Raw genomic sequence first — 27,175 nt, forward strand, 5'->3', positions numbered from 1 at the left:
TGTTGTGCGTAACATGTGCGCAAGTGCGTCTTTTACGCGCAGGGTCTATAGAATCAGCTGCAATAAATTATTTTTTCCGCTGAAGGTGTGTTTTAATTTATTAGGTGCGTATGATAGGGTTCCACTACCAAGGTAATACAGTCATATACACAGGCTTCTAGGAAAATTCATAAATGCTCCAGCTAATATATGGTAGCGTGGCCCACGTGAGTTATCCCTGGTTCACCCGGAGCTCATTATGCATTTTGTCTTGGCTGTGTTTTTGTGGCCATAAAGTGTTGCTGTGGTTTAGACCTATAGCTTTTAATGAGCTACTGTTCCATATATGTATGTGAGAATGTGTGTGCGTTTTGTCGGCCAGGTGCAAACAAGGCACAGACACCGAGGTGGGGATATGAATAATATGGCACCCATTCGAAAGGGAGGGGGAGTGGTTGAAAGAGAAAAATTAAAAGAACTGGTGGAGCTCTGGTTAATGGATACTCTCCCGGTTGTGCTCCAAAACAATTTACCACGAGAACAAACGATCTGCAAGGCTTTTCCAAATGAACTGCGAACGATCGCGGGTCGCCATGTGCGCTCAGGCCTCCTGTATCTGCTGAGCCGAGCAGCAGCGGCCTCGGGAAGCGCACTCACTTCTGCTTGACCCCTTCAGAAATCCATTTGCCCTGAATTAAAAAAAAGGAAACGTGGAGGGGCTCCGGCCTCTCATGGGGAGAAGGCAGGTGGGGTCGTGATGCGATGCGTGGAGAAGGAAGGGAAACAAATGGCCGGTATATAAGCGACACGTATTGAAGGGAAGGAGGAGAGGAAGGAGGTGGAGGAGGAGGGGGACAGAAATCGATGGTCATGCAGGATCAGCGGAATGGCCAAGCTGCGGCCGCAGAGGGTTCAACCAGGGGACAGGTTTTTCTGACCGATGAGGTCCACTGGCTCTGAAGCCAGAGGCTGACCTCCACGCCACACCAGTCCTACCCCCACTCCTGGTGGAGACAAATGACCTATGTGGTCGTTCAAGTTGGAGGACTTGTTGGAGAAACTGCAAGTTTCCCAACCAGCACCCCCCCTGCAGAATGAGGAACTGTGTAGTTTGAAATAGTTAACAATGGAACCCAAACAAATCTTACATCCGGTGACTTTTGGATCTACTTTTTCCATTAGTTCAGCAGTTTATTGTATGGAGGCTTACTTATTAATATTATTATTTATTTAATCTTTATTTATAGTATAATTTGTGTTTTTACTCCAAAGACCTCACACATTTTCAGGATGGCTCAGATGACAGTCAACTGAAGTGATAACATATAAGAGAGTCAACTGAAGTAAGCAAATAACTGCAACGTGTACACAAATATGTGGTTAAAGAGGCTCTGTGGTGTTTTGAATAGTTTAGTGGTCAATGTTAGTATGTGATCACTTCCTCCTGTTGTTTCTGTCTTGTATTCCACTGAGGACCAACATGAGCGTGAGCTAATACACACAATGCACTGGCTTCTTCTTCAGACAGCTTTGCACACATATGTCTGCTTTTTGCTATACAATCTTGTGCATCATGTTGTGCCACAGGATGCAGCGCAGCAGTAATAAGGGAGGGGCAAACCAAGGCTGTATAGCTTGATTTATCCACAAATCCAGTATGCAGTAGTTTGCAAGTCTCTCAGCCTGAAACCTTGAATGGGGCAAATCTCATTTCTGCCTTCATGCAGGTTCATTAAAAACATGCTTGTTAAATTAAAACCCCTGCTGCTCTGCTGCTGCATAAAAGCCCACTGAGCTGTTAGTTAGTGGAAGCACACACTGATCTCAAGTCTGCCTCTTGCCCCTGTATGTCCTTACGAGCTGTAATTTTTATCTTCTGCAACTTTATGACTCGTCCTGATACCTCTCCCCAGCCGACGGTAGAGTTTGTGTGTAGTCTCAGTGGGATTAGCAGTTGAATAAGTGTGACGTGACAGTGTGGAGCCGCCTGTGGGTCTGTCCAGCAGGCAGGCAGATGTGAGGCAGCTCCCACTCCGGCCCGGAGTTTACAGAGAAGATGCTTTCGGCTTTACAGTTTGCTGTCAGTGTGGTGGAGGGGACTGAAACTTGATATCAAGGAAATGGAATAAATGCTCAATCGGCTTGCCATAGGAAGCTGCTTGGCTTCACACACACACACGGGCACACACGGGCACACACGGGCACACCTACACACACACACACACAGGTGCGGGGATTGCACATAAACATGCACTATAATGTTCACATAAGTCTCAGATAACAGAGACACTTCCCCAGAAAAGTTACAACCCCCCCCCCCCTAGTCTGTTTTACGTCAAATCATCACAACCTCGCGACAGAGATTGCTTCATATTTAAATCACAACCAAGTCTTATCACAGATTGAATATTACTCAGTTCATTGCAGTTACTCATGACTAATATAAATCAGTCCATGAGTCTTTTTCTGAGTCTCTCTCGTCGCAGGGTGAAGCCTCTGTATGCAGCACGGTGTCGGTGCGTGCTGCTGCGCACAGCCAGTGAATGGAGACAAGCGGTGCCACATACAGTGGGATGATCCTGCCCCTTGTTTGTTACAGCATCGCTCATATCCGTTAGATGTGAGTGATAAATACGCGTCCGCGGCCTGTGTGACTAATGGCGGGGCACTAGGCCCGTGAACGCGTATTGATACCACAGTATTAAACAAACCCCGCCGCCCCCCCACCTTTTACTTATCAATATCCCCATGACAAAGACACGCAGGCTCCATAATGACATCCTGTAGACAGCAGAGGGGATTTGGCAGATTCAGCCTCTCTGATCCGAAGTTTATTGTGAGTGATTTTGGCGAAGGCCTCGGCATGAAATACTTTAAATATCACAACAGTCGCTAGCAGACAATTCATTTTCCAGCGTGTTTTTTTTTAATCTCCAGTAAAAATTGATATTCATTATAAGCCTTCAACAAATAAAACATGAATAATGCTAAAAACAAGAAATGCAAGATTCTCTTCAGATAGTTAGGAACGTTCTACTCATTAGTAGAGTAGGACTATGGGCTCTTTGTTCAAATGGCTGTTACAAATGCAAAATGTGGTGCGAAATATTTATTTTAGGATGCTGCTGAAAAGACCACACGTCATTTCATTGTACAGTTTATATCAGCAGTAAACCAGAAGTGCTCATCCATTAGTGTTATGACAAAAGCGTTTGGTCAAACTGTGTGAGAACACATGTTCATAATGTGAATCACAGCACATCAGTCAGCCCAGAGAGCAGCGCGGAAACGTAAAACTGTAATAAACACGCAGAGTGTAATGGATGAGTACTGTAACCCAGCGGGCTCGCCCTCAGCCTTTATAAGGCCAACAATGCTCAGGCTGTTTTTACTGGGCTCAGAAGTCACATATGACAGGATCAATGATGGGACGTGTGTGACAGCAGCTCACACTCACTGCAGCCTATTAAACTGCGCTCTGTCTCCCACTCCAAGTACAGGCAGGCGGCGTCCACACAATATCTATTATGGATCCAGGCTTTTTTTCATATAATAATGAATCAGCAGCTGCACCGCGCGCCCATGCTCACATGTGCATTTAAGGGAAAAAATAGTTCGATCACGCAAATGTTACTGCGTATTGTTTTGGATTGGTCCTTAACATCTACTTGTGAGGAGTAGGGGGTGTTTTTGAAGCAACCCCATATCGGAGGAAAGCCCTCACGTCTCGCAGAAAATAATATATATTATATACCGTCTCAATCTCTCTCTCTCTCTCTCTCTCTCTATATATATATATATATATATATATATACAATAATACCGTTTTATATATATATATATATAGAGAGAGAGAGAGAGTGAGAGAGAGAGAGAGAGAGAGATAGAGAGAGAGAGAGAGAGAGAGATTTATTTTTCTTTTGTTGAAAAAACTGTTGTGCGCCTGCTGCCGTCTCAAGCAGATTTACGATCCAAGGGACGAGTCGAGATGTTCTGGGTGAATCCATCTCTGTCTCTGCTCTACTCACATCTGTCAATAACTTTAACAACAGCAACCATAATAATAAAAATAATGATAATAATAATAAGGAGAATAATACCGTTTTATGATGTAATAAGTAACCATTTAATCACGCCTTGGACACTTTAATTTTACGGCCATTCTACATCTTAACAAAGAGACATTTTCAGTTTCTCTCCTTTTATTCAAAGGCCAGTTAATCATTAACGCGGAGGAAGAATTTACCTTGTCTTAATCCATCATGGACCACGAGACCCCCAAGATTGCACACAGCTCCCACATCACTTCAACTGGCCCATGCACTGGCACGTTAGTGTTATTCTGCACCAAGCTGATAAAAGTTAGAATAATAATAATGATAATAACCATCAATTAACACATAACACACAGTGTCACGTGTGGAATATCAGTAGATACTCAGTTTTTAAAATATATAAACATGTCACAAAGACATTCCTTTCTGTTCTCAGACATAACAATGGTGGTGGTCGACTATCACAAATCACAATTGTTATTATTATGATTATTATGATTATTATTGTCATTATTGTTATTATTATTATTATGTTTATTATTATAGTAGTAGTATAATCATTGTTGAGACATAGATAAACACCTATGCGTCTTTTTTGATGATTTTATATCTATGCCAAGTTTACGTTGCTGCTTGGTATTGCTGTTGTCGGCCCGTTCCCAGCTCTCTGCTGCTACTTATCATAGCTGCTGTTTCACACCGTGATTGCCATAATTTATGGCCGTCATTACGCGCGCCATCATCACCACCGCGAATGTTTGATTTCAATCTTGTTGTGGGTAAAATCTCGGGGACCCGCCTCTGTGTTTCCTTCCATGCAACTTTAAACCACTCAGCCTGAGATTGTGTTTTTTTTAGTGCACGTGAAAATATAAGTCAGCTTGCCACTAAACTGGCTACTTACACTGCCTCCCTATTGATTTGTATATTTATTTAATTTAGCTTTGTCATGTAAGGAATTTTATCCCAACTCCAAGCTGCATCTGTGAACTGAACCAGCTCCTCTGGCCCAGTTGTTTCAAAGAGGCCCAGTGGTTTATAAAAAGGGAGTGGGTTTGGTCGTAATGCGCAGAGGAGCTCGGGTATTTTCAGCTCCTACACCTGAAGGCAGGTGCCGTTTTTTTTTTTTTTTAAACCCCCTTCTCGCACTGCAGCCGCCATTGTTTGACCTTGAAGTGTTCCTTGTTGGTCGCTCAGGAGCTCGGTGAGCCCCGGCACAGACTTCCAGCGCCGGCACTTGATTCTCCAACTCCATTGTTCTGCAGCTCGAGCTTCTGAACCTTCTATTGTTGCTGCCCCGCGCGGCCTCGCGACGGGTGGTTCTGTCTCTCCGATGTTTCCCTGTCGGTCTACACTAACACCCCCCCCCCCCCCCCCCATACACACACACACACACATACACACACACATATTATCTCTCGTTTATTCTTTGTGCCTCTTTAATATCTTTCTATCTGTGTCACTCTCGCCATCTCTTTTTGGAACAGCAATATTCTCCTGTGCTACCTGTCTGCCACCTCTCTCCTCTAAAAAGACTCAATCCTGTTTAAATAGATCACAGCAGTTATCCCACCAGGGTTTAAAATAAAAAAATATTTCTGAACAAATTTAGTCCAGTTCTAATATAATTTCTTGATCCATGTGATCACACAGATGTTGGTAAATAGCCCGATCTGGTGTGTTTCAATTTCGACGCGGAACATGAATTATAATTGTCAAAAGAATCCGCCGTGATTCATTTCCATTGACACAGTTTTGCTCCTGAGTGCGCGACGTGGCTGTTAAATATTTAGTTAAGCTCCGGGACGCACCGAACATGACTCCGAGCGGGAGAAATCAACTCCTCTGCGATAATCGAACATTTCCTACTTTGCTGGAAACGGATCCGTTGAAATATAAGACGGGACAGTGTCAGGAATCCCCCTCCCCACCAGCACCTCTCTCAAGCCGAGTAACGGCGAGCTGAGGCAGAGGTGACAGTGAGGAATAACGACGAAAGAGTCTGAGGCGGGCAGTCATTTTTTAAAGAAAGGGGGAACCGAGTTGGTGACAATCATCTTTTATCGCGCTCCCTCTCTATTACAGACCTACCCTGGTTTACTTTACGCACATTACGCACGTGGCTCCCAGGGAGGAAGCTGAAAGGTGAACACAGGTTCTCTCTTAATATGTTTGCTTTATCGTCCTCTCCTTTTATTTTTGAAACTCAAACAGAGCCCCTGCATCACGCAGCCCTCCCACTCCCACGAAGTAAGAGGCGCACAGATACCCCCCCCCCCCACCACCACCACCACCACCAGCACCCCCACCGGCACCTCACCCCGAATCCCCCGCCCCGACCGACACGTCACGTGGTTCATTCAATTATTAATGCCGAGGTTAAAGAATAGATATGTATTCGTCAGGAATATAACGGTAAGGCAAGGTGCTCCTCCGGGGTGTGTGGTAGTACGTGTGTGTGTGTGTGTGTGTGTGTGTGTGCCTGTGTGTCTGACGTGGAAATCTCAACTGTCTTTTCAAAGAAAAAAAAAGAATACAAGCCCCCCTATAGCAGCGGAGAGGGGGGGGCAGAGAGAGAGAGTGAAGGAGAAGAGGAGTCACTGAGAAACGCCAACAGAGAGAGAGAGAGAGAGGAAGAGAGAGAGAGAGGGGGAAGAGAAAAGAGAGAAGGAGGCTGCAATAAAACAAATTTGGACGGGCGCGCGTCTTGCGGGTCGCTGTGGACACCGTGAGTACTGCGGAAGGAAGGAAGGAAGGAAGGGGACCGCACGGGGGGAAACAGCCACGCGTCTTCCTCCTCATCTTCGCCAGCCGCGATCCCCCCTTCACTGACTCATATGCTATTTTAACATCGTGGTAAATATGCAGCCCCCCAAAAAACTACCCATCTTCCGCCGTGTTTTCTCATCGTGCATGTTGCTGTTTAGTGTTGTTTACACATGACCCCCCACCCATCATCATCATCACCAGCCATTGTTTATAGGTTGAAGCGGTGTAAAGCAGAGGGAGAGAGGAGAGGTGGGAGGGAGGGAGAGAGGGAAGAGAGAGAGAGAGAGAGATGGAGGAATGCAATGTTAGCCGATGGCTGTTTATAGTTTAAGAAGCACTTGGATATTCTTCTCCATCTTTCTCCCATCACCTCCTGTCTGCCTCTACATCTCTCTCTATCTGGCTCTGTCTATCCCTCACCCTCCCTCCCTCGCGCTCTCCCTCTCTCTCCTCTTCTTCCTCTTCTTCTTTCCCCCCAGCTAGCTACTTCTCTTGATTTATAGTGAGGCAGGGTGTCAGCGTGCGGCCGAGGCTGCCATTGTGTGTTTGTGAGGGAGTGCTGTTGTTTATGGTGGTGCCCGCGATAAATCATGCTTCCCCGTGCTGTGGGGAGACGGTGGGGAGAGAGGAAAATGACGGTCGATGGAGCGATGATGCACCGGAACTAGGAAGCAGGAGGAGAAGGAGGAAGAGATCTCTGCTGCACAGACTCCTCTCCCGGCTCTCCTCCTCTTTCAGCTCCGGTTATGTTTCCATCGCCTCTCCGCCTCTCTCCCTCCATTCCCTCAACACACTCTCCCATCTACACTTGATTATAACTCGGGATGGGTTTCCTTATTTCCCCTCCCTCTGTGTGACAGTAGCTGGCTGTAGCTGCGGGTCATGAATTACTGCGGCGACCAATTAACGGGAGATTTGTTTAAATTCGGCACTCCGGGCGCGCCTCGGCCGCCGTGAAATCTCATAAAGCAGGGACCCGCCGTCAGGAAAATATCATCTATCTAGCCAGGAGGTGTGAGTGAGTCCAAGGAGCTCAGCCAATGGAGCTGCAGCCTGCAGAGCTACACGATGCCGGTTCGACTCAACGACTTTCACAATGAGCAAAATGATCCCTTGAAGGCCCCGTTTGTTTTTTAAGCTTTGTGCATTGGCAGAATAAATTCCAGGGAATGGCTGTGGAATTCATTATTTATTCGTGTCACCAAAACTACCAGCTGACTGCTGCTTACCACACTGCGAAATGATTCATCTGCTGCTGCTAATTTTAGAAGCGAGCAGGCTTGTTTATATGGGATCCATTTAAGTTAATGGAAGAAACCAGGCTGCACACTTCAGCCTGGCTTCATTTTTTATACCTCCTCGTTTTTCCCCAATGTGTTTTCTTTGAATGTTTGCTGGATCTGAGCTTGGCGCCATTATTCATGTCAGCACTCAAGTGTCTCTGCTTTTGCTCAAATCCTTCACCGTGAATCAGAGCTTCTTCTTCTCTTTTAATGTGGCGAGGAGAGCAAGACGCAGAGATTGACCGCCTGCTCCTCGATATTTATACCCACGAATATACATTTAGTTGCATTCTGTAAATGTACAATTCTCCTGCTAGGTGAAATCCAATGCAGTAACTCACTCAGGGAGATGTTGTGAATTTGGTTGACGTGTAGCTTTTTTTTTTAAATGTTGCCTTTACCATTGCCAGTAGCAGTGGGGTGGTGGAGGTGACTGGTGGGTGGTGCATTGGGGTAAACGTAATTTCATCCGCTAACCTAATAACGCACCATAATGGTAGATGACGCTGGTTGTTTTGTGTGTAAAGCCTGGTGGTTATATAAGCAAAATGCAGGACAGTGGCCAGTGAATGCATCAAGAAATACTTTTATTGTATAGGCTACATACGAAACACAAACATTGAAATACATATTGCATTAATAACAACATCAATAATAATAATTAAAACAATTATAATAATAATAAATACACTTGGCTGTATCTTGTGCAGATGGATGGATGTGCATCGGGAAACTCTTAACAATTAAATTTCCAAGGCTGGGCTCTTGCACTCCTCCCCCCTCTCTCCCCCATCTCTCTCCCCATTCGGCCATCACTACCAGTGTAAACCTTAGTGTAACCAAATTAGAGCGTCTCCGCGGCTTCCCATCCCATAATAATGGCAGAAGCAGCAAGAGGGGAGCGCTTTTCGAAATGCGTATTCCTCTCTGTCCGCTGCCGTGTCAGGAGCAATATCCCGCCTCATTTCTGTGGACAGAAAGAGACGGGGAGAGAGAGAGAAGGGGGAGGGGGGTGACTAGATTTCCTTCCTTCCCCTTTTTTCATATATATTTATATAATTCTCCGCGTATCTCCACCTCATATCTGATGTGGGTGTCATGGACGCGTCGGGCGTGCATTTGCAGAAGCCACGCGGTGCCGCCATGCTGCCGCGGTGAAGGCAAGTGGGTGCGCATGGAGAAAAGTTTCAGGGGGAAGCACGTTGGTAAATGAATCAAACCGCAAGTTCCCACCATCAGGGGAGAGGACTGCACGCCAGCGGAGGCAGCAGCCGGTTTATCTTATCTTATCCCGGGCATGTGTCCACGGTTAAGTGTGTTTTGTCTGGCGAGATATAGTCCCACATCAAACCGCGGCAGAAATAGTTCAAATGTTTGAAACGGTGGTGAGAAATGATATCACTGCGTCGTCTGACATCCATTATAGCTGCTATCCGAGCTGCAGGAGAGAGATCTGAGCCCCTGTGAGGCCTCACTGCAGCCACAGCTCTCTCTGCTTCTCCTAACACGGTTCAATCCCTCTGCCTGAGCTGCGGCACCACAAGCTTCACCATAATACACGTTCGTTACATGTGAAAAACACAGATAGCTTGAAAGACTTGAACGCACCACGAGACTGAAATTAATGTTTACACCGAAAAACCCTATGAAGGCATTGTCAGCCCGTTGTGACGTCAGTGGTTTAAATGAGGCAGCTGAAAACGTTGCAGTTTTGTTTGTGTGTGTTGCTACAGGCTGTTACACCTTCTTTATTGTGGGACTGGAGCATTTTGCTGAACAGGAGCAGAATCATCGAAGCGACTGGTTTCCACCTTCCGGTGGAGGCTATTAAAGGAATAATGGCGCCTTTTACTCCGATTTGTATTAAAACCCTCGTGAATTTAACTGCGCTCTGGTTTAAAATGGAGCGTCTTGCGCAGTTAAAACCAGCGAGTGAGTCTTTGGCTCAGATTTATTGTTGTTTGAAATCTTATTTTAAATCTTGGTTCAGCAGGAGCATTCATCTGCAGCTCTGCGGTCTATCTCTTTACTTTTGGGGCGGAAACCCTTAATAAGATCAAGTAGCTACACAGCGAAACGGCACAAATCTGTTTGTATACACCTTTTATTGCATGTGGTCAAAGACAAGGTCGGAGCAGACCCACGCGTCTGGAAGAGACAAGTGTTCACACAAAGCGTATCTTCCCACTCACGGCTCGGCAGCCATGTTGTCTAACTCACTCAAAAATGAGGAGAATATACAAAAGAGATATTTAAGAAAAAAAAAATATATATAACTAACTGTTATTTGGCCTGTGAATTATTTCGAATTTATCAAATAAAATGTAATTCATAATATGTATTTCTACCATGTTTATATCAAAATAAAAGCAAAGCGTTATTGAAAAAATATACGTAGGCTATATTTTGTATGTATGTTTTAGTATTTCTACCTTGACCAAATTAATTTCCTGCAAATACGATGTAAGAAGGACAGAAACGTTATTAAAAAATAATATAATATACAAATGTGGCCAAAATAGCGCCACAGGAAATGTGTTCGATATCCATAAGAGTGGCGCTCTTCGCTCCGATCCGCCTTGAGCTATTCCCATAAAAACAGTGCAGCGTTAACTTGTCATTTTAGGTTCGCACATATAATCGTCGCTTGAAGACGCACTCGGTGTCTTCTCCACGGGAGCATTGGAAAGAAACATTCTCGGTGTCTTTTAAGGAAAGGAGCAGTGATTCTTTGAAAGCAGTCCGACATAAATCAGAGAACCGCTGGGCCTCATAAATCTACAGCCGCTGGACGTTAACAAGCTGAAGATTTAAGTGTGAGCAAAGTAATGTTAACAGCACGAGTTAACATGGGCTTAAATCAACCACTCAAAAGGGGATGTTTTAGAAAAACAAATAATTGTTATTATCAATAATAATAATATACAATTTTGTAGCATTTAAATATTTTACTTATATTATCTTTGTTATTATTTATATTATTATTATGTATTTTATTATTATTATGTATATTATTACTATTATTATAAGTAGGTTTAAATATAGAATCTATAGCATGAATAGCTGTGATCTCTTACAGGCTGTAGATATCCCGTCTTGTGCCCCACGCACCGGACCCTTCCTCGCCTCGCGCCGTGACGATTAATCCGTTTGGGAATAAATCTGGAAGACTCCTCGTGCTAATTTATAATCGTCAGTGTTTCAAGGCGCGTAACAATTTAGTGGCTTAAACCGTATCCCGTATACTGCCCCCCCCCCCACCCATCCATCCAGCCAGCCTCCTCCAACCAGCCGCGGAGCTGCAGCATGCGCCGGAGCGATAAGAAAGAGAGCGAGGGAGAAAGAGGGAGAGACCGAGCTGCTGAGCCGGACATGTTTCCACGAGGACGGGACCGGGCACGGGCGTCCTCCCGCTCCTATTCTCTTCTTTTATCAACCCGAGGACACACGGAAAAATAGCGTGCAAATAACGAGCGCTTCGGTTTAATTGAACTTCTATCTTTCTCTTTCCTCCTCCTGTTCCTCGCTTTATCTCTCTAGCTCTCAGTGTGTGTGTGTGTGGCGGTGAAGGCATGCATGTATGTGTGGGCTGATAACACGAATACACACACAGAGGCAGAAAGAGAGGAGAGAGAGAGAAAGTCATGTGCGTCTCTTTGAGATTTATTTCGTCTCCACAGATGCGCAGAGGAAAACTCTTGAGTGTTTGCGCGCAGGACAGAAGGAAATATGTCCAGTCCGTCCAACATGTCCCCACAACTGGCCTGTATACGCTCCCCACTGTATTTCACTGTCTTAGCATTTCAGCCCGCGTGCTTTAAATGTAACAAAACAGAAGCAGCCGTATCTATTTCCCTAATATTGTATTGTATTATACTTCCTGTGGTTTTGCAGGCCCCATAGACCAGAGTGTGGATTAAAAACACATTTGTGACATCTGTATTTGTTTAAGCTTTGGGCCATCATGTGGGAGGCCTTGAAATCAGGTATGGCTGTTTCATTCATCGCCTTTATAATTGTGACATTTCGCTGGTTTGATTTTGTTTTCGTGCTAGGCAACCGTGTGAATAATGTTCGGGACGTGGTTCGGACTGCGGGCCTCTCCGCTGTGCTCCGCCAGTGGATGTGTAAACAAGCCTCGCACAGCGGCGGAAACACTTCCCCATGTTGGATGTGCACAGGTCAAATCACAGCGGAATTTCTTCCCCCTCTCTCTCTCCCTTCAAACCTCCTTCCTCATCTTCCTCTCCTCTGATCGCTCGCTGTTTGACGCCATGTAATAACCAACACCTGGCCCCCTGGCGCAGGCGGGACGCACGGGCAGGTCAGTCTGAACTCCCCTGAACCCCTGTTTCAGCCCCCAGACCCTACTACAATCGGACAGGAACACGAACCAGAACCAACTCGCCCCCCACCCACACCCTACACCCCCCTCGCCTCCCGTCTCCAGCTCCCTGTAGGACCTGGTGAGCTGTCTAGCTGTCAGTCAGCAGCCCGGTTCAGAAACAGTTCACGGTGTCAGTTCGCCTGTCCTGGGGCGAAAGAGCGAACCAAGAGGTCCGAGCGGGGGGAGAGCGCAAGGGAGAGGTGGGGAAGACGCGGTGGGTAAAACAGATATTCCATAATCTATAAGCAATCAAATCATGAAGGCACGAATCTAAAACTTCTCGGTCTGTAACGTTCACAGGTCAATGAGGACTCACGGCCACTAGTCAGGACAGTAAGAATACCAGCGTGGACGCATGAGACGCTGAGCAAGATGCCAACCGGAGGGAGGAAGGAGTAGAAGAAGCGACTGGATGGTATAGGAGGGGTGAGGAGAGGAATATGCAGAAGAGGAGCAATGAAATAGGCAGTGGAGGAGAGCTCAGGGAATGCGGCGCCATGTGGTCAGTCCAGAAAAGCTCTTGCTGTGGATGAAACCACGTCCAGCTCACCTGGCCTACCCCGGAGCACGCGCCGCACCCCGGTTCTGGCTCTCGCGCCACCGTCTAGCATTAGATCAGGCTCCAGGGAGAGACAAGCACGAGCCCCGAACGCGAAGCTGGCCAGGCACGCACCGGCCCCGCTGTACGGGGGATTTTGCAGAACAAGCAGAGGGGTGGGTGGGTTGCTGTGTTGTGCGGGGGGGGCGGGTGAGCGCGCGCACGCAGTGTGTTTTTTAGGGCAAAGTAGCACCGCGAACTCGAGACCGAGCAGTCCCCGTCTGCTTTAGCTCTGCGGGTGTAGGCTTGAATTGTCGGAGATTTGCGCTGCGTTATGTTGCATAGGCGTCTCAGTGAGCGCGGCTGTAGCACTGCAGCGAATTCGCGGGGTGGACCGGCACGAATTCTGTTTTATTGCCATTTTGAACTGGGTAGAAAAGACTCGACCTGTCAGGCCGCCTGCGCGTAATTACGCAGCCGGAATCATTGAAGAATACGTCCAAGGTTTTCCAATAAGGGTTTCTGTGGTCCTCCATACTCCAGCCGGTGTGTCCGTCTGTGTCCAAAACACTCTGCATCCAGGAGGGGATAAACCAAAAGTGCACCAGCAGATATCCAGGAGGAGAGACGCCGAGGGACAGCAGGTACGGTCAGTCAGCACGGGATGCTTCTCGTTCAGTGTCCCGGTGTGTGTTCCCGGGGCGTCCCCATCCCACGCGCTCCACCGCTCGACATGTCATTAATTATCTGTTGTGTGACCGTGGTCGCTCTCGAACTCGCCGGGGCAGCCGCGGGGTGTGCCCGCGTTCAAGCTCCACTGCTATCCCAAAACTTTTTTTTTTCTTTCTATGTGTGTGAATGCAGCTGACGACAGATGCCTCAAAATAGGTAACAGACAAGAGGGCGCTTCGCCATGCTCCCCCCACCCCCCTCTCTCTCTCTTCACTGCGGTGTGGACAGCAGAGAGGTGAGCGCCTGGACTCTGTGTGAGAGAGAATGAGTCGTAGAGAATGGCGACCTGACGGCTAGGTGTAAAGAGAGAAGATGCATGTTAGCCACGCCGTGATTTATGATAGTGTGAAAAGATTGCTTACTCAAGAAGCCGCCACCCCCTCTGTCATTCTTTCTTTCCCTCTCTTCTCTTCCACATATTGTCATGCGCTCTTATGCCTCCAGCCCAGCCCCCAAACACACAGCAAATGGTCCAACATAAACAGTCTGTTCATCTAAACCACATCTAAGAAAGAGCAAGCCAGTTGGTTAGGAACCAAGGTGTATAATTACTACTCTTAATATTTGAAATTATGAACAATTTGAGCTTTATTCCACATTAATTGTGATCATAAAAATATCATTGTAACAGCAGCCACATGTAGAGTTGGATCCACCAGCTTGTGTAAAATATGAATATAGTCAAATCAATGCATTGGCTGGATGGAGGAGTAACATTGTAATATATATGTATTCAATATATTTCATCAAGCAGGTAACAGGGCCAAAATCTTCTAATCCTTTATTTTTCAGTATCTAACAATCATTTAAACCTAATTCGTTTAGTCTTGTTGTTGTCTGTGTACTGAACTGCAGGCTGGTGGACACATGACTAAATTCTTTCAATAGATTCCAGCAAAGTTTATCCTTAGACCTGAACAGCAACCTGCCTTATTGTACTGTATCAGGAGAGAACACAGCATGTCTTCTTGTTTTGAATTGTACTGTGAGTAAAGCTCACTTGACCTTGGTGGTTTTCGCTTGCTTCCAGGTACAGAGACTTAAAAGTCATGAAAAACCCACAGCGGCTGCGACACAGCCACACTATAATAGATTTTTTCATACATCACTGACAAACTCTGGGCAAAACAGCCATCAGAGTAAAATATTGGGGGCAGGCGTTCCCAACACTGTCACAGTGTATAAAGGCTGACAGCTCTGGCCCAGATCCATACAGCCGCTCCATCCTGCTCTAACAGGCTTAATAGCAGGCCTATCTGCTGCCGGGCCAAGTGGCCTGATTATATTACAATCACTGGCTTCTTATTCTTATCCCTGTGTCATAAGAGGAGCATGTTCTTAGGAAATGGACACCAGCCTGTTGTGCTGCTGCAGGTTGTTCAACACTCAGTGCAAAGGGGCCTCGCAGCAATTTAATAACATCTTAGGAAAATCCATTTTTAAGGCACTGCCAAACCACAGACGACTACAAACACATATCACCGAGTGCTACTGTCCCCGCGCCAATGCTGGAAATGTAACTTTTGTGAGCAACATGCAGCCACAGGGGCTGACTCTCCTGAAAAGCAACATCCGTCTTTGGTCACACAGCTGGAGACCCAATGACAAACCAGCTGAAAAAGACATTCAGTCATTGGACAAAGTGAGAGGCAGAGCTGCAACTAAACCAAAGTAACATGGCTCTGTTCTTAATATAATCTGAGTTAAACATTGATGCCTAGAGCCTCGACAACTCCTCCCTGATCCTTCAGTTGCTTCTCTCTTTGTTTTGAGGGCCTCTCGCCGAGGAGCCAGAAGCCCTGGTATGTTCCTGTGCATTTAACTGGAGGGCCAGCTGTGTTTTTACACATGGTGACTTCTGTTGTGACTAAAAACACCTCAGAAAAATGCTCATCAATGTATACGCCTTTAACAGACCTACACATATATATCCAATGTATCCTTTGATCACAATTAAAGATCTAAAATCTTTTCAAAATAATTACTTGGACATCACTCACATTTCATAGTGACACATTAGTATTTGGATTTTGTACACACCTACTCTGTCTTTGGCTTTGAATGCAACCTTTGAAAAAACATATTGTCTTCAATATCGTGTTAATGTTATAATGGTCTCTCTACACTTCTTAGGAAGCAAACACACACACTATCTCTCAGACACAAACACACACACACACACACACACACACACACACACACACACACACACACACACACACAACACACACAGAAACAGTAACATCCATCCCTCTTCACCCCAAGCCCTGACAGACTTGGTGAGCTTGGCACTTTTCATGGCCCAGGAGCAAAAAGGGCCATTTGACCCCCACACCCCACCTTCCTCTAAACCCCCAAACACCCCCCCACCCTCCTTCTCTCTCTCTCTCTCTCTCTCTTGGCACCAGGGCTTCCTTTGAGCTCCAGGTTAAAGATTAGTATCTCTGATAAAGATTAACTCTCTGTCAAAGGAAGGTGCTGATGGCATGAGTTTCTGGTTCAGGACTGTTGGTGACACGGGGTCGAGCACTTCAGGGGGAAAGAGAGCAGGGCTCAAATGATGGCTTGCTTGGTAATGTTGTATAATAAAACATGGCTGCAGGGTTGGGCGATATGGCCCAAATATTATCGAGATAAAAGTGTCCATATCAGTCAGTATTGACATTATTTCTTCGAAGTTTGAAGACTGATTATTGATGAAGAGTGAGTGAGTGCAGGTTTGTTGTTTTAAACTCTTATATGAGCAGAGAATGACAAACACTTGATAAACAGAAATACATTTTACAAACATGAGGTCGATCAGTAGTGTCTTGTACCTCCTCACTGTGTTTCCACAAAGCACACGCATTTGAACAACACTACATAGCTGGTTATGCTTTAGCAACTGGTGTCAAGTTAAACTATTCAAACAAGGTTCATATGTTTCTCTTAATGTAAATGTAACAATACACAGATTTTCATTAGCATAATGTTAGATTTCTGCAAAAAGTTGTTGTGCTATTTCTTTCAAAGAACAAACCAACATATTCAACTGTAAAGCCACCACTTGTCTTGCTAATGATGCACTGAAGACTGTGATTGTTATACGTCCTGTGCATGCTCCCCAGAATTTCTCGGGAGACTGTGAATTGGGAACAAACTGATTTTGTTCAGCAGAAGCTTGTGGCTTAAACAGGGTTCAAAAAGGTCAGTAGTATAATGCCTCAGTTATGTCTCTAAAGCCAGGAGCATCAACAGACCTTTTGTGAGGAAGATCTGTTCAGATTTGATGAGCCTGAGCCAAAACAATGGGAGTCGAATCATAAGAGCGGACCTATGGTATTTCTAACGTTTCAGCTCACATCCTGCTATTGTACAGCAGATGTAGAGCTGTGTAATGTCAGTGTTTAGACTGGAGGTTTTATCATTTAGGCTGGTTGTGAAATGAGTAGTCAGTGTACTCAGTGTACAGGGGATGGGCAGCTCAAAATAAGCAAACGAAAAATACACCAAACTCAAAACAAAAATATTGGATCTTGTAAATGTCCACATCACAGAACTGTCCACATCCAAACGCTCCATGGTTGATACATTTTAAGATGATTTCAGGTTATTTTTTTTCTCCCAGTTATTTTCTGCACAAAATTTGAACACGCACATAGCCAACCAACCAAAACTCTATTTAAACAGAAATAGGGACATGTAATGTCTTCTTCCTCTCCGGACTGCATATATCTGCTTTATGTGAATAACAGTGTTGAAACGTGTGTGTTGTCGTCCCAAAGTGGAGGAGATGAAGTGTGTTGCAGAGCTCGGTGTGTTTGTCGTCGCTCGCCCATTTGGTGTGGCTGCATCCGTGGTGTTTGCAGTGATGCTGCATGGCCGTTCGGACTCATTACACTTGAAGGAAAGCTTCCAACGGACTTGATGAAAAGGTCTTTTCAGGGAAACTTGAGGATATTGAATGGTCTTTTGGGGGGGGCGGGCAGGTATAATGTGTTGGCAGTCGGTGCTCTGGTGGCCTTATGGCATAAAGCGACACTGCTGGCAAAGGAGAGATGGAAATTGTATGTTTTTTTTGGAGGAAACAAAAAAGAAATCTATTATTGGAAGCGTGCTATGGGAACATATTATCTGTAAATCAATTTTAACCTTTGAATGTTAAAGTTAGTTGTAATTCACACTGGATTGTACAATGTACACACTTATCCTCCTACATTGTCCATAAGTATAAAAATTCCTTGTTTCAAAGTGTCCATTTTTGAATGTGACTTATTCTGCACTTGAAATGAGACTAAACACCGAAAAGTTCAGCTTCTGGAAAAGAGAAGCTTGATGAATCCAAACCAAAATAAATGAAATTCTAAACATGGAGATTATTTGTAAAGAATGTACATGGCTGGAAGCCCAGTGACGCTGCAGCACATGACGTCACATTCAGAAATCTGATTCACTGGGGGGTGAGGGGGGGCTTTGATCAACAAAGAGGTTGTTTCAGTGCAAAGGATTTTCATATTCTCATTTGTGTCAAAGGTTTTTATTTTTTACTAATTTATATTTTAGCTTCAGAGGTTCAATTAAACTGGAAAAGGCTTCTGCTCATCAGAAGATTCAAGGTTCCATCGAGAGCAAATTAGGGAGTTTTGTTACTTTATGGCACCAAGTCTGATAGTTTGGTTGAATATATACCTGCAACAGCAGTCAGATCCAATCACATGCTCTTATATCTTGTAACTAAAGACACGTATCATTATGCCAACATGCTTGTGTGTGTAGTTTGTCAGCTCACATCACTATGATTATTTTAGGTTCTATAACAGTGTCCATTAGTATCTTTGGGCTTTTGTCTCTTCTGTTTTCGGCTTGAAATGATTCCAATATATTTATAACTGACGTTAAAGTTAGATTAAAAAATACTTTCTGTAAATGTAAGTCACCGAGCAGATTTATGGATTAACACATAAAACAAAGGGGATTGTAGGGCACTTTGCCAATGGCTTCATCATTAAAGAACTGAGCTATCACTCCTCCAGGTCAAAGGTCACCTTTGGAGAGCTGTGCGGCAATATGTCACTGTGTGAGTGCTTCAGTGAGGGCTTCCAGTTCCTGTGGTAATACCACAGGCTACTTGTTTTTTGTACCAACTCTGTGAAGCAGCAGCACTGACACGTGGAGTGGTTTTTGTGGTCGTATTTTTTTTTCTTCGTTTGGTCAAAGTAGGACAAAGAAAATGACAGAATAAAGCTTCACAGCTGTTTATTTACATTCACCACACCATCTTTTACATACCTGGTATGTGTGTGTGTGTGGGTGTGTGTCAGTGTGAGTGTGAGTCGGTGGCCGGCACCACCAGACCAGGCAGAGATAAGAGCTGAGAGTGGTGATAAAGTTTGTTCAGAATATGTGAGACTTTAAAGATGAAGCTGAAGTGAGCAACAACATCCACCCCCCCAAAAAAGTAGAGAAATTAAATGAACCTCAACATACGAACACATGTGTCTAGAATCTGCACCAGTGTTTGAAAACAGGATTCATCCGGCAGTTTTCTGTGTGGAGTATGAAGTCAAATTCAAACATGACAAGTGCCAGGATTATTTGAGTCAATGTGCTTTGTAACTTCCAGCTCTTGGTCCACATCCATCTCCCAGTCACCTAATACTATATCATTCTGCACTAACACACACCATGTTGCTTCGCTGAACTCCTGCAGTATGTTTCTGCTGCTTTTGCCTTTTTTTCCCAAGCTTTCACTTCATCAAGCGTGAGAAAAAAAAACCTCTACCTTGTTTTTCTTTGGATACGTGACTTCACCCCCTCCTCTCAGCCTGCTCTTGCTCTCAGACATTTGGCTCATCAGCTGTTCTGGGGCTCTGGAGGCGGCCTCCTCCCTTTGTCTCGGCCTATGGGCTAGCTGGCTAAGCTAGTCGGCCCCAGTCATCACTTTGTGGCCAACTTTAGACTAGTCCACTCCTGCTCCGAAGCTCCAAAATTTGCGCACTAACCCGCGGGGCTGAGGATGGGAGGGGGGGACGCAGGGAGGACTGCCCGGCCGGTGTTGTGATGGCGATGGACGGCAGCCAGAGCTGTGAGTGAGTGAGTGCACGGAGGGAAACAATAAATAACTTTATAGCAGAGGAGCAGGCGAAACAGTGGTGGTACAGGCTGGTACGGGGAGGTCGGGGGATCCTTGCTTGTGATTTATGTGTTTGGGGGAAGCTGTCAGGAGCAGAAACAGAGGCAGCCGGAGATTTTATTCCAGCACTTTAATAATCACAGCCACGATGCAGCAACGCGGACAGCCCTTTTCATCCCGCGGTCGTGGACGCTATTATACAATTATGCAACTTACATTTTTGAAAAAAGGAAATGTGTATCGCCGCACGCAGCAGCGGATGGATGTTTATTTACCGCTGGATGTGTGTGTGAGGCACATGTGGATATACCCGGGCCCTGTAACCCTCAGGATCCGCGATGTGTTCTGTTCTGTCTGAATGATGCTCAGGTTATCTCTGGGTTGTGTGGAGAGCTACTGGAAAACAGCTGCTAGCACCAGTTTGATATATTTCTCCTTTTATTTCTGCTTTGATGTTTAGCCACATTTCTCGTTTTCTTCCGTGCAAAAATCCGTGTTAACGTTAATGTCCGTCACAGGGTTTGGAATTATAATGTCCTAATGATAAATCCTAATTAAAAGCAATCGGAGGCAGGATTTAGACACAGCTTCGATAATGACTTTAGCTCTCTCGTTAGAATGAATGCTTGGTGTATGGTGATATTTAGCCATTATTTATATAATTTAGCATGTTGCAGCAGTTTAGTACGAGATAATGATTGTGTAAGGCAGCAGTGTATTTGTTTATTTTCGTTCCTTTTTAGGATCATACTCCCTATCACAGACGTATCTCTGTGTTATTTATTATTTGATAAAATGTTGTACCTCCTCCATGACTTAATTACCACAAAACTTCCAATTTTACTCTGGTTTATTTTCCAATCTCTCCATCCCGACTTCAATCTGCATTACCGGTGGGGAGCAGCGCCATTTTTCCACGTTAAACGTCCCAGAATTTCCCACCATTTCTTTTTAACGCATGCAGAGAGAAAACATGGTAGACCTATTAGGGTGCGTAATATGATAACCAGAATCAATAATATCTGAGATCACTTCAAGCCAGCCTTCAGCCTTCCTTCTCCCTGCTCTTATTACTTTTATTCCGGGATTTCAGCGGGAATCATTTAAGGTCAGAAATACCTGACAGCGGTTTTCTCCTGTCGATAGACTACAAGAGGTCTGTGCTCTGTATCGGATTTTTTTTTTTACCCAGACCTTTTGATTGCATCTCTCTCTCCCGCTTCTCCCCCCCCCCCCCCCCTCTCCCCTGTACTGCAGTTCTTAGGAGCTTTCTGGAAGCCGTTCTTTTCCATCCAAACATTGGGAAGTAGGAGAAAGTCTTCCGGTGAGTTGGACTGTTTTTCCTCTCTTCCTCATGATTCTTGAGCCTGTGCCTAGTGTCCTCCACCGACACATCACTACACCCGAACAGTGCACAGCTGAATTCTGTGCCTCTCTGCTGGACTAATAACATAGGACGATTAGAGCTTCACACCGATGACCTGGTATTTATTTATCTATCTATTTATCTCATTATTTATTCATGGTAAAAGTTTTTAAAGGGTTTTTTATTCTTCCCCCTGGTAATGGTTTCAATCTGTAGCTAAACTAATCCACCCCATCACCAATTAATTAATTAATGAGAATGAAAAGAATTAGTTAAGTACACAACAATAAATAAATGAATAAATAATAGTTATTATTAGTTATTATTATAGCTCTTATTATTATGACTATTATTATGACTATTATTTAGGTAAGGCCATAAAAAAGGGAATTTCATAGTTTGTCATGTCAATGCAGACCGAAGTGTGGACTCAATGAAATATCGAAGAGATTTTTAAATGACATAATAATGTCATTTTTTATATAAATAGTTTATTTCAAAAAAAAGTTGTCTTTTCTTTAAACATCGAATTTAAGTTTTGCATCTGAATACATGCGAAATATAACTTCCTTGTGTGTGTGTGGGTGTGTGTGCGTGTGTGTGTAGTACATCGTGAAATGTAATGACACGTGCTAATGTAATATAATCCAGAGGTGTGAGGGCCGCGGGTTAGAGTCGCAGCAGGAAACATGCGGGTCAGTTCATCACTTGATAGGACAGTTATTAAAACAGCGCATTGTATCTGCAGTAATGACACTAATGCTGTAAGGCTACAAGTCATAACAGGAGCGACACTGCAGCATTTAAACAAGTGTAGTATTTTCTTCAGACCACATCTATACTATACATATATACTATAAAGAACAGGCGACTTCATTCATGTGTGATATTTTATAATTGGCGTCATGCAGCAGTCTGGTGGTTCCACTCCACAACAGTGACGCTGTGAGGAAAATACAATTTCATATCTCGTAGTCGGAGGAAATTCCTTAGTGTCATCCTCAGTGTTCTACATGTCTAAAGTCCCCGAGGGGAAAACGAAGACAAACAGAAAGAGGATTTCCACGGCTCTGCAGGGCACAGAGTTTCAGTTGTGAAACCCAATATCCGTGACTCAATCCGAAACACGGAGGCGCCGGTGCGCGTCTGCCATCCAAGGAAAATAAAGAATAAGTCCAGCCTTCACAAGCACCGGCGTGCTCTCACAAGTCAACGCATACATGTAATCCCCACCGCCGCGTCCTCCTGCAGCTGCCCTCTTCACACACCCAGGCTCAATGGGGAAAAAAAGAGAGAAAGAAAGACGTGGACAATAAAAGAGCTGATTAGAGGTTTGGTTAATGAGTGCAGAGGATTTTCAGCCGCAGTTAGCAGATCCCTGTGTCCGCACACAAAGAGGCCGGGAGGGAAAGTTGCAGCCGGACACATTTCAGGCTCCCACCTCCCCACCTACACCGAGCTCATCCTCTCATTCCAGCAGCCCACTGCGAATGCTATCTGTTTTAAAGTTGGGCTGGGTGTGTATGTGTGTGTATGTGAGTGTATACACACACATACACACACACACACCGCTGGGTGCGAGAGAACTCATAAATCTTACGTAGCCATAAACGACAGGGGTAGTGTCCTGAATAATAAAAAATACAGTGAAGTGGGAGAGAGAGCTACAGAGACTGTGTGTGTGTGTGTGTCTTTGTGTGTGTGTGTGTGTTTGAGTATGTATGCCTTCATATTTTTATTTCCATTTCGATCTCACCTCTGTGTCTCTTTTTCCTCTGAGGATCTTGTCATTCTTGTTTTGTATATTTTTAGCCTACTTCACCTTTTTCTTTGCATGTTTTTGCACTTCCTTGTGTCTTCCTCCCCTGTGTGTTTAAGTCATATCACATGAAGAACATGGGCTCTTGTAATGTTTTCTTTCGGTAGACAGACCTGGAAGGGAGGGGGACTCGTAGAGCTTCTCATATGACAGATGAGCCTTTTAGTCCTGTCTTGATTTGTTACTGATCTCTGTGCCTTTTAGGCCACTCTCCTCCTTTTTTTTTTTTTTTTTTATGTACTTTCCCTGTGCATAAGCAGCAGCAGGAGGAGAGGAGGTGATGGCCTGTTAGCATTGTAGGCCTACATGTCCAGTTTCTGCAGGGGAACATGGAAGGAGCTCCAGGAGTGGCTTTGAGAACAAAAAGAAAAGAAAAGAAAAGTCAAATTTTCTGTAAATTCAGGAAGGAGAGTAAAGGAAAGCCTGTTATGTCGTCTGAAACGTTAGCAAATTATTCCCTAACGCTGCCACAAACGCCAGTTAATGATGAGCACATTTTAGTTTTAAGACCCCCAACCCCCCAAAAACACATAGTCTACTATATGACTTTGGGTTCATATGATGCCATATTTAATCTATGAGTATGACTCTGACTAGCATTTCCAGTGGTGTCAAGAGTCAAAATTGAATTAAAAATAGTCATTAACAACATAATTAAAATATACAACTTAGCATTGGCTATGGTGAACGAATTATGAAGTTATGAAAGTTATTTTATTTGACTCATACCAGGTCTATTCATCTGTCCATTACATTTATGAGTTATGATTCATAATACTAATACAGCTTCTAAAGTGGTGCTTACCATTGATTCATTTGACTGGATTATCATTAGTTGGTGATCTCGTTAGTTGGAGAATCGTAGTTTCCTTTTCATGCATATTTATTTATTAAGGTAGAGAACCAATCATTTTAATTAAACATTGCTAAACTAAGTAGCCTATTTACATAAACTATGACCTCCAAACCGAAGCAATCAAAAGCAGCTCGGCTTATCCCAAATTGTAAACTGTAAATATGGCCTCACTACCACAGGCATCTTTTTCCACCTTAATAGAACCATGGCCTCCACATCACACTTGTATAAGGGCCTAATGTAAGACCTTAATTAGTAGAGAAAGAAGAGAGAAAAGAGGCCAAAAAAACGAGACGTTTTTTTCATAAAAACATACTCATAAGACAAAATAAAATTTAAGATAATTTAACCTCCACTCTCTCAGAATGTTTTTGTATTGTATAAAAGTTATGTTAAAGTTCCCCTGGTGAAACTACTCAGCTGTAGACTTGTTAGGCTGGTACAAGATGAAATATTAAATACTAAATATTAAGATATGAGTTGATACGAGCACATAAACTCTGTTAGCTTGTTTGTTCATAACTGAGGCAGTGACATTAACATAAGTGACGCAGAGCTGATCTTAGGGGGGAACCATCTCCTGCGTGACACCCCATGAGCGTGACAGATACCCGCGCTCGTGACCAACACCACCACAATATGCTACTACCACCACTTGTAGTATTAGTAGTAGTGGTAATAGTAGTAGAAATAGTAGTAGTATAGTAGTTCCTGCTGCTGGAGTAAGCCCACCATTGCAGCCTGTCAGAGACCGATGCCAGGCGAGAGCTCAGAGCCAGAGACCGAGGGGGAGAGGCGGCCGGAGAGAAGCGGGAGACCGGGGAGGACGGAGGGAGAGAGAGAGAGAAGGAGAAGGAGGGAGAAAGACGGAAGAAAACACTGAACCTCCCCTCAAAGAAAATGCGATGGGGTGACCGTTAATGGCGGACTCACTCCTCAGAGGCCATGAGTGAATGGCTGGTGCAGATGGAGGCTTAAAACAGACAGAGATTTGAGGCCATTGTTGTGAGGCGGCCGCGGTGCAGGCAGGACTGCTGCTGCTGCTGGTGGTGGTGGTGGTGCTGGGGCGGAGGTGGAGGGGGTGGGGGCGGAGGTGGGGGGGCTTCGAGCAGGCAGGCTCCCGGTGCGCCCCTTCAGCTGCTGTGTGCTACAGCTAGCCTGCCCGTAGCCTTCACCGAACCCGGCTGCTAATTCTGGCCGTATACACCGACCGAGCCTCCGCCCCCTCCCCCGCGTTCAAGTCCGTCCACCTCACTCCTCCGCCGGGCGCTCATGCACCGCGGCGTCCGCTTCCCCGCCACCGCGCATGCAGCCCAATCCGCCGCCGCCGCCTCCTCCGCCGCCGCCGCTGGCTCCGGGAGGTGTTGTTGTGGTGGTGGTCGCGAGCAGTCGCGCTAGTTTCGAGGCATTACCGGAGGAGCGGCGGCTTTGCGGAGAGGAGGAGAAGAAGAAGGAGAAGAGAGGGGGAGAGGGGAACGGCGGAGAAAGCCATTGGAGTCGTTGCTTATTTATTTATTTGTTATCGATTACCTCTTGGATGTGCGTGGGGACTAATCTGTGATGCTGCCGTGCTGCGGGGTCCGCGCCGGACTGGACCGGGACCACCGGTGCTAAGGAAGGTAAGGAGGAGCATCACCACCACCGGCGGCCGGACAGGCAGGCAGGGAGGCGGGCAGCAGGGCAGGCGGGCAGGCCAGTCGCTGATGCCCGGGCTCGAACAACAACCCCACAGATACAGAGCGTGTTTGTGTCGCTGTGCAGTTTGTGGAGTGGCTCAGTGATTTATGGCCCAATAGACTTCAGTCCCGGTTCAAGAAGAGTTCACAATGCTTGAAGCCGCCGCAGCTCCCCGCCGGCCTTCCATCTCTGTCCTTTTCTTTTTTCCTCCTCTCATTTCTTCTCCTTTTCTGTGCCTGCATCCTCCTCACTTAGAGCTATTTATTTACAAAGCACGGGACGACCATTTTTTATCTCATACTGATCCACTTCTCTCCCTCCTCTCCCCGCGGGCCTCAATTTGTTTATTTTGCCCATATTTGACATTATTATTATTTTGAAATTTTTACTACAATATTTAGATATGGTTATTTCATCCCCACGCACATGTTTTACTGTTTGAGCCCAAACGGAGGCCACGGACAAACAGCAACAATAACAGCGACCAGGCCAATCCTTCATTGTTTCTGGGCACAGCTCAATATAATTACAAGCCCCCACTACAGCCCCCTCCTTGTGTGTGTTAATGGGATAAGGAATACGTGGATTGTCCAAGTTAATGCATTCACTGTGTGTGTGTTTATGTGTGTGTCTGTGTGTGTGTGTGTGTGTGTCTCCCTGTCTTCATGGCAGGCGCCATTTGTAATTTTATATCCCAGGATAAAGCACAGACACTGGACACCAAGGCCTCTCTCTCTCTCTCTCTCTCTCTCTCTCTCTCTCTCTCTCTCTCTCTCTCTCTCTCTCTCTCTCTCTCTCTCCCTCTCTCCGTTGTTTTTGTTTGGGTGGCTGCTCCTCTGTCAGTGTAAGTGGATTATTCAGGGAGGCGTCTAGTAAACTTGGTGATTGTATTAAGCTCTGGTCCTACAAGCTATAGTGGCAGAGACATTACGTGTCCTGTTTAATGGCGAAACAGCGATATGATTTAATAACATATTCCTCCTACACTCAGTGCCACGGCCTCTCTCTCCCCCCGCTCTCCCTCTCTCTCCTTGGGACTATTCCTCAGAGTAAATAATTAGGATTCCAGCTTGTCTCCCCAGAAAGATAAATGGCTGACATGTGTGACGTGCTGAGAGCTGGAGTCGGGCTGCTCTGTCTAATCCTTGAAAGGAAAAAGAAAAGGAATAATAGTAAAACATCAAGAAAGAGGATTATGAGTAATTGCATTATTTTAACGCTATTTAGCACGTTTTATAAACATTTAAATGTGACAATGTGGTTATGTGGTTATTTTGCGTAGCCCATGTGTTGATGTTTTTGTAGAAAACCTATAACACGTTGTTTTTGCATTTATTTATTTACTAATTCATTCAGTGATGATTTTCATATTTGCTCGTTTTACCAGCTGCCATTGACGGATTTATTTATTTCAGATAAATATCATCAAGGCCCAGTGTGCTGCTGGTATTTTTAATTTTCGAAATAAACACATTCACGAATCTCAAATAACAGCGAGAATTAAAAAAATGCTACACAACATGATTTGTTTCTATATAGTATGTTTTTTTTTTTTCATTCTAGGCCTGACGTCTAAATTATGTCACATATTCAGCCAGTTAT

The 27,175-nt window shown here is 45.0% G+C and overlaps 1 protein-coding gene across 3 annotated transcripts in view; it reads left to right on the plus strand.

Moving 5' to 3' along the window:
- hoxb3a (homeobox B3a) overlaps positions 1–27,175 on the plus strand; it is a 61,602-nt gene that overhangs the window by 23,964 nt on the left and 10,463 nt on the right. For 2 of the 3 annotated variants that reach the window (XM_062408202.1, XM_062408203.1), the window contains exon 4: positions 21,113–21,179. The gene's annotated coding sequence lies outside the window, so the exon portion shown is untranslated. Of the gene's footprint in view, positions 1–21,112; positions 21,180–25,103; positions 25,516–27,175 lie in introns of those variants that run through there. The other variant, XM_062408204.1, reaches the window with a different exon arrangement.

Source organism: Platichthys flesus, chromosome 16, assembly GCF_949316205.1.
Source record: "Platichthys flesus chromosome 16, fPlaFle2.1, whole genome shotgun sequence".
Classification (NCBI taxonomy): Eukaryota; Metazoa; Chordata; class Actinopteri; order Pleuronectiformes; family Pleuronectidae; genus Platichthys; species Platichthys flesus.